Below are 7,675 nucleotides of genomic sequence, written 5' to 3'. Positions count from 1 at the left end.
AGCTGATGATAACTTCACTTATGCTTTATCAGAACTCACTCCAGGGAATACAAAACGTGCTATTCTATCAAACGTCGCCAGAATTTATGATCCACTCGGATGGTTAGCCCCAATGGTTCTAATAGCTAAGCTTACCTTACAAGAACTATGGCGCCTTCAGCTTGACTGGGATGAAACTGTACCGTCAGATATGTTGTCTCAGTGGCATCTATTTACATCCGAGTTTCACTACCTGAAGGATATTAAAATTCCTCGACTAATTGTACCTCTTCATTCAAAATCATACGAACTTGTAGGTTTTTGTGATGGATCTACCAAGGCTTATGGTTGTTCTGTGTACTTACGTATAACTACCGACAGTGAAATTACATCTCACTTGCTTATTGCAAAATCTAAAGTAGCTCCATTAAAAGTTCTTACTGTCAACCGATTGGAGCTATGTAGTGCTGTATTACTAGCAAAAATATTGAAGCATATTAGTAATTTACTAAATGAAACTCAAACCTCAAACATAACAATTTCAAAGATATGGGCATTCACTGATAGCTCAACTGTACTATCATGGCTGCAAACAGCACCTCATCGTCTTAAAACTTTCGTTGCACACCGTGTCGTGAAGCTGTTAGATAATTTGTCTGTCGAAAATTGGTATTACGTGCCAACGTATGATAATCCAGCAGATTACTGCAGTCGTGGTCTTACCTGCTCTCAGCTTGTGGCTTGTTCCACTTGGTGGACAGGACCCAAATGGATAATCTCGAATTCTTCTACATGGCCGGTGTCTGAAAAATTACCTTATCTAAAGGAATTAGCCGAAGTAAAATCCAGCTTCTTGTGCCATGTTCTTTTGGAATCTTCTAACAATAGTATTCTAACTCAGTTAATTGAAAAGTACTCTTCATTGTTGAGGCTACAACGCATCTTTGCCTGGTGTCGACGTTTTATTGCAAACGCAAATCGTCCGCCAGAAAAACGTATCAAATCTTTTTTAACTTTTACAGAACTAGAATACTCTCTATTTACCATTGTAAAACATGTTCAATCTCTTACATTCGCTAGCGAAATTAGTGCAATTAAAAGTGGAAAATCTTGTTCTCGCACTATAATAAAGTTAGCGCCAATTCTCGATCAACGGGGTCTGTTACGAGTGGGGGGACGATTAAAAAATGCAAACTTGCCACAATCAGCTATAAATCCGTTATTGTTGCCAAAAACCTTCCACCGTTGGAATGGCGTATCGGCAGAATTAGCATAATTCATCCCGGTTCTGATGGCGTAGTACGGGTTGTCACTGTCCAAACAGCTCACGGTCTGCTGCGCCGACCAGTTACAAAGTTGTGTCCTTTGCCAATTCACGAAAACTTGTAACCTTTATAATTTACTTTATACTATTATCTAATTTAATATAATAGTTTATTTATTCACATAATTATTATTTTTATCTTAATTATTACTTTATTCTTAGCATATTATTATCTTTAATTCACTAGGTACCTTAGTTACCACAGCTTATTATCTTATTAAAATCTTTTGAAATCCTCCAATGATTTCAAGTGGGGGGAAATGTTGGGACTTCCTTTTCCTTATTCCTTCCTCAATCCCCTATCCACGCCATCTGTTGACACTACAAGAAAAACTATGCGCGTATGAAAATGGCGCGAAGTGTGTAAAAAAAAACTAAAACATGGTGCCGGTGCAAAAACAATAAAATTGTGATTTGTTGATCAATCAGCACATATAGCTCTCGCCAGTGAGATAATTGAATAGTGCATCAACGAACTACTCAGTGAGTCCTAAAACTTATCCTTTTTTCCAGTCCCAAACATCTAAATTCAAAACAGCTCTTATGAAGAGAAACAACATTTAAAGCCATTGCTTCACCACTATTTTTATATCTTTTTATATTTTAATATTGCAAAAATGCTTTTTATATGTCTAATGTTCTATCTAATATTCTAATGTTTCAATAATCTAAATTCTATTTATGTCATCTAAAGAAGAATGTTATAAATAACATATTAACCTCTTTTAGGATTAATCGTATAGAGGTTACATAGATATAAAATATGTTTGGGGGTTCGTTTAACTTAAATTTGATTTGTATCAAGTGATTTTTTTGATAAAGATTCTGTCCGTGAAATCAATTATTGAGCTAACAGAACTTATTCCTCTTTTTAGGTTCGTACTACCGAGGAGTTCGGAGTTTCAATTAAGATAAGAATTATCCGGAACTAGTTAACGAGTTCGGAAGGTCGTTAGCAAATAATTGCGGGGATTGTCAAGCCCATGCGAAAACGGAACGTGTCCAAAGGAAGGATCGGTTATTGGATGCCACGAATGCAATAAATTATACCGGAAAATGATATAGGGAATGCATTCGCAATACATTTGCTAGGAATTTGGAATATACGAGAATTGAATTCTATGTACTATTTGTAATTGAAATAGTTCAATAAGTGAAATAAATTGTGATATATGCAATAACATACAATACAAAAGTTTGGCTCGATCCATCTTAATACCATAATATTTGCGAGTTTCTAAGCGAAATTCGACATTCCTGGTTTTAAAATATTTATAAAATCCATACTTAATTTGTATTGTAAAAGTGAAAGTATTTTTGTTCGACAGGGCAGTGACGGAATGGTGGTCAAGATTTTTTATTTATTTTTTATAACTTAGATGGTTGAATAAGCTCACGGCCCACCTAATGTTTAGTGGTTATCGGGATTCCATAGACATCTACAACGTAAATGCCGCCACCCACCTTGAGACATGAGTTGTTTAGTCTCACTTTTAACAGTACAACGACTGCCCCACCTTCTCAAACCGAAACTCATTACTACTTCACGGCAGAAATAGGCGGGGTTTTTTTTAAATTTTTATTGCCCTTGTAGGCAGACGAGCATACGGCCCACCTGATGGTGAGTGGTTACCGTCGCCCATGGACTTCAGCAATGCCAGGGGCAGAGCCAAGCCGCTGCCTACCGGGGTGGTGCGTACGGACTCACAAGAGGTCCTACCACCAGTAGTGCTGGTGCAATGCTAATTTCCAATAATTCTGAAGAACAAGCAAGTGTTTAATGAAATAATCAAAACAATACTAAAACTTCCAAAAGTTTTAATAATAGATAGATAATGGACTCCAAAATACAATGAACAAACAATAAAAAAAAAACAATTAGTCCCATATAAAAACCGAACTCATTGATTTATGTTTCGTTTAGTTCTGCGCCGATCCCCTGTTGGCAAAGCGTCAAAGGCTTTTGTTCTTCATGAATAAACTGTATTGAAAGATATCGGAAATCTATAATAAATTTGCAATCGGAATATATGAATCAATTCTATTATATCAATAGGATCTTTGCAGACTTTGCTTGCTCTCCGAGTACCATGTACAATATAATATGTCCTTTGTATCGAATAATTGAATTCAGCAATAACGTAATGTTTCACATCGAAACAGATTTATGTACTTTGGAACCATACTTCGAAGTCTTTGAGATGAAGAAGAACTGCTAAATTCATGCGAAGTAAGCTGATTGCGGTTGTACATTTCACGATATATTCCCATAATGGATCAAAACCGAGATTTACCTAGTCAAGGCCTTTTTGGTAGGACCTCTTGTGAGTCCGCACGGGTAGGTACCACCGCCCTACTTATTTCTGCCGTGAAGCACTAATGCGTTTCGGTTTGAAGGGTGGGGCAGCCGTTGTAACTATACTGAGACCTTAGAACTTATGTCTCAAGGTGGGTGCCGCATTTACGTTGTGGATGTCTATGGGCTCAGTAACCACTTAACACCAGGTGGGCTGTGAGCTCGTCCACCCATCTAAGCAATAAAAAAAAAAGTGAGCCCGATATGATTAGCGATACCTTACAGGCTTACAATAAATAAAGTTGATGTTGAAAACGGTGTTCTTAATCGAAATCTTCGGACACAGTCAGTACAGTCCAAAATATCCAGTATTCTTAACGGATGTCCGCGATAAAAGGTCAAGATTTGGTAAAAGTCCAATTTGTTTGTCTAAGAAAATTTATTTAATTTCGATTGTCGATATCTCTGTATCAAGTATTTCAATTTAACCATAAATTTGTGCTTATTGGTATTTTTCGTATTTTATTGAAGTTGTAGCAGGTAGCAAACATTTTTAGCGATCACGTTCAGTGCAGAGGGACCCCAAAGCCCACTGAGTTTCTCGCCGGATCTTCTCAGTGGGTCACGTTTCCGATTCGGTGCTAGATTCTGCGAAGCACGGCTCTTGCTAAGGTTCGTGTTAGCAACGTCGTCAGGTTTGAGCCCTGTAAGCTCACCCCTACTAGTTAAGGTTACGAAATAGCCTCTCAAGGCTATCAGCTTAGGAAGGAAAAAAAGGGGTCCCAAAATGGTGGTCGCGTGTTCGTAAATCAAGAAGGTCACTCGATCAGATTTACTGACTAAAATCCACGGTTTATCAATTAGGATTGACTGTTAGTCATAAAATATTCGTCCGTCGTTCGTAAATTAACTTGAAATTCGATTCTTATCATAGAATTGTTCGTTAAATTCAACATTGCAACAGACATTTTAATAGAAAATTAATCTCAATAACTATTTGGAAAATATCATTTGTCTGAAATTAATTGTTTTCGGTCTGTCTGTGTCTGCCCAGTTAAAGCAGTCTGTAAATAATTAAAACCTTAATTATAAATAATAAATATTTCATTTTATGTTTTTCTTAGCTAAATGTACTAAGGCTATGCAGACACTTTTACTCGATATGACTGGTACTATTACAGCTAGAACTTAGTAATAGCTACAAATTATATGAATGCTCCTTATTTTATGACCTTTTTTAATTTTTATTGGTAAATAAAGTAACTTTGCACGGTCATCTGTTCGTTATTTTTCTTATTATGGTCGAACTCGTGTTCTGTGACTATAGGAGTCCATAGACATGACAACGCAATTTTCGTCCTTGAACGAAGTCTCAAAGTCAGTTGTTTTATTGAACGACTCTCCGGTACGTTGCCACAAAAAAAAATATCGTTTAGAATTGGGCAGGAAGATAGTGGCTACCCATCTGTGCACTCAATATTCTATGTCTATAGTCTATATATACTTTAGACTTAGTGTACACTAACTTTTTTTCTTTTTTTTTCCTACCTAAGCTGATAGCCTTGAGAGGATATATCAGCGGAACCTTAACTAGTAGGTGAGCTCACGGGGCTCAAACCTGACGACGTTGCTAACACGAACCCTAACAAGAGCCGTGCTTCGCAGAATCTACCACCGGATCGGAAACGCGACCCACTGAGAAGATCCGGCGAGAAACTCAGTGGCCTGGTATACTAGCGATATATTCACTACGCAACAAAAAATAGTGTTACGGTAAAAAAAATATTATGATTATGTTATGTCTTTATTCTAATTTGATTAATTGTCAATTGTAAGCGATCACGCTTAATAAGCAAATTATAACTTTTTATTTATTGCATAGATGATTGGACGAGCTCACAGCCCACCTGGTGTTAAGTGGTTACCGGAGCCCATAGACATCTACAGCGAAAATGCCGCCAACCACCTTAAGATACGAGTTCTAGGGTCTCAGTATAGTTACAACGGCTGCCTCACACTTCAAACCGAAACGCATTACTGCTTCATGGCAAAATAGGCAGGTTGGTGGTACTTACCCGTGCGGACTCACAAGAGGTCCTACCACCAGTAATTACGCAAATTATAATTTTTGTGGGTTTGATTTTTACTACACGATGTTATTCCTTCACTGTCAAAGTCAATCGTGAACATTAGTTAAGTACGTATTTCATTAGATAAATTGGTACCCGCCTGCGAGATTCGAACACCGGTGCATCGCTCAACACGAATGCACCTGACGTCTTATCTTTTAGGCCACGACGACTTCAATTTAACTCCGCCAGGAATATTAAATTTGCACTATTTCCGATGTTTTATGCAAATTTCATTATATAAAAACACCCTGTCCACTGCAGAAAAGACATCTTCGCGCAATTTCCGCTAGAAGATGGCGACCCGATTACTTTTATCGAAAAATGTAGATAAGATTTAATGTCTATACCGTTAGTTCGATATGTGATCTTATATTTTTCTTATTTCTTATTCGAGTCAAAAGAGAAATCGGGTTTCGTCTTGCAAAATACGGTTTGCTGTTTCAAATAGACGTTCCTTCGGAGATTTTTAGCTTATTTTAAGTAGCCACTGAAGTTCATCCATCCCTCATCATGTTTGATGGACATGATGATGGATGGGTGAATAAGATAAAAAAATATGTTGCCCTTTTTGGAATGAGTGAATGAGTGCCTAGTTTGAGAATGCTTAAATCGACTTTTAGAATTGAATGCGTGGTGCCTAGATAGTCTAACAATTTGTTCTACCACCATGCTGTACTAGGAATCAGGGGGTATAATAAGTTTGCATCCGTAGTGTATTTGTGTTTTTTTTCCCTGGGATCTGGAGGCGCAAGCGCTTGCCGCCGATTATGTGATGCGATGCGATCTCCGCGACAGGGGTGAGCTACGTCCCGGCGAAGGAACGATTAGAGCGGGTAGGCTCCAATTTCCGATGCTGGAGGCGTGGTCTCGCCGCTTAGCGAACCCGTTGGCCGGTCTCCGGATCGACGAGACGGTGCACCTGGCCCTCACGGAATGGGTGAACCGTGACCGAGGGCGTCTCACCTTCCCGTTCCAGGAGGGAGCCAACGATGGAGTCCGACCACTGTGACTGCGACGAGGACACGGCCGAGCACATGGTCGCACATTGCCCCGTGTGGCTAGGGCAGCATCGTATCTTCGTCTCGCAAATAGGAGCCGACTTGTCGCTGCCGACCGTCGTGGCTTCAATGATCGACAGCGACGAGTCCTGGAAAGCGATGCTTTACTTCTACGAGCCCACCATCTCGCAGAAGGTGGCGGCGGAACCAGAGAGGGAGAGCGCATTCCTCTTCGCACCTACATAGTTTCAATATGTCTAGGACCCAGGACAAGAAATCTACAGTAAACTATTTTAAAATTGGTACATATCAATTACGTTACAACAATAAGAAAAGTATGTAGCCATAAACTAATATATCATTAAAGAAAATTTGTGGGTATCTGTTAATAGTACGTATATCGACAAATAAAATTCAGGCGGATTTAGTGAATTTCGTTTGGATCGTAAAAACTTTATTTCGAATATTAGAATTCCAGAATAGTTAATATAATTGGATTTCGAAGTTTGTGCTTTAAATAGTTAGAGTTTTAATTTGTGTAGATTAGTTTTTAATTAAATACATTTGATTAAGTGAACTAGATTAAGTACTTTTGTGTTGATAATCAAATACCTACTAGGCTTATTCAATTAATTTAGGAACGACCCGGACGCATTTGTAATAAATTGCTTTATCCAACTATAAAACTCTGCGATGTTGGATGACCTAATGGAAATATTGGTTGCCCTTCGTGGTCATTCAATTTGTTTCTATCCATAATAAACTTATTATCTTCCATGGGTTTAGTTAGATAATACACATAAGTTTTTCGAAATCACCCTAAAGATACTAACAAACCGAGTACCTACGATTAAAACTACAACGGGCTCTACCTCTTGTGAGTCCACACGGGTAGGTACCACCACCCCGCCTATTTCTGCCGGTTTCGGTTTGAAGGGTGGGGCAG

The sequence above is a fragment of the Bombyx mori genome, chromosome 6 (assembly GCF_030269925.1).
Source record: "Bombyx mori chromosome 6, ASM3026992v2".
Lineage (NCBI taxonomy): Eukaryota > Metazoa > Arthropoda > Insecta > Lepidoptera > Bombycidae > Bombyx > Bombyx mori.
This window is presented reverse-complemented; position numbering follows the sequence as displayed.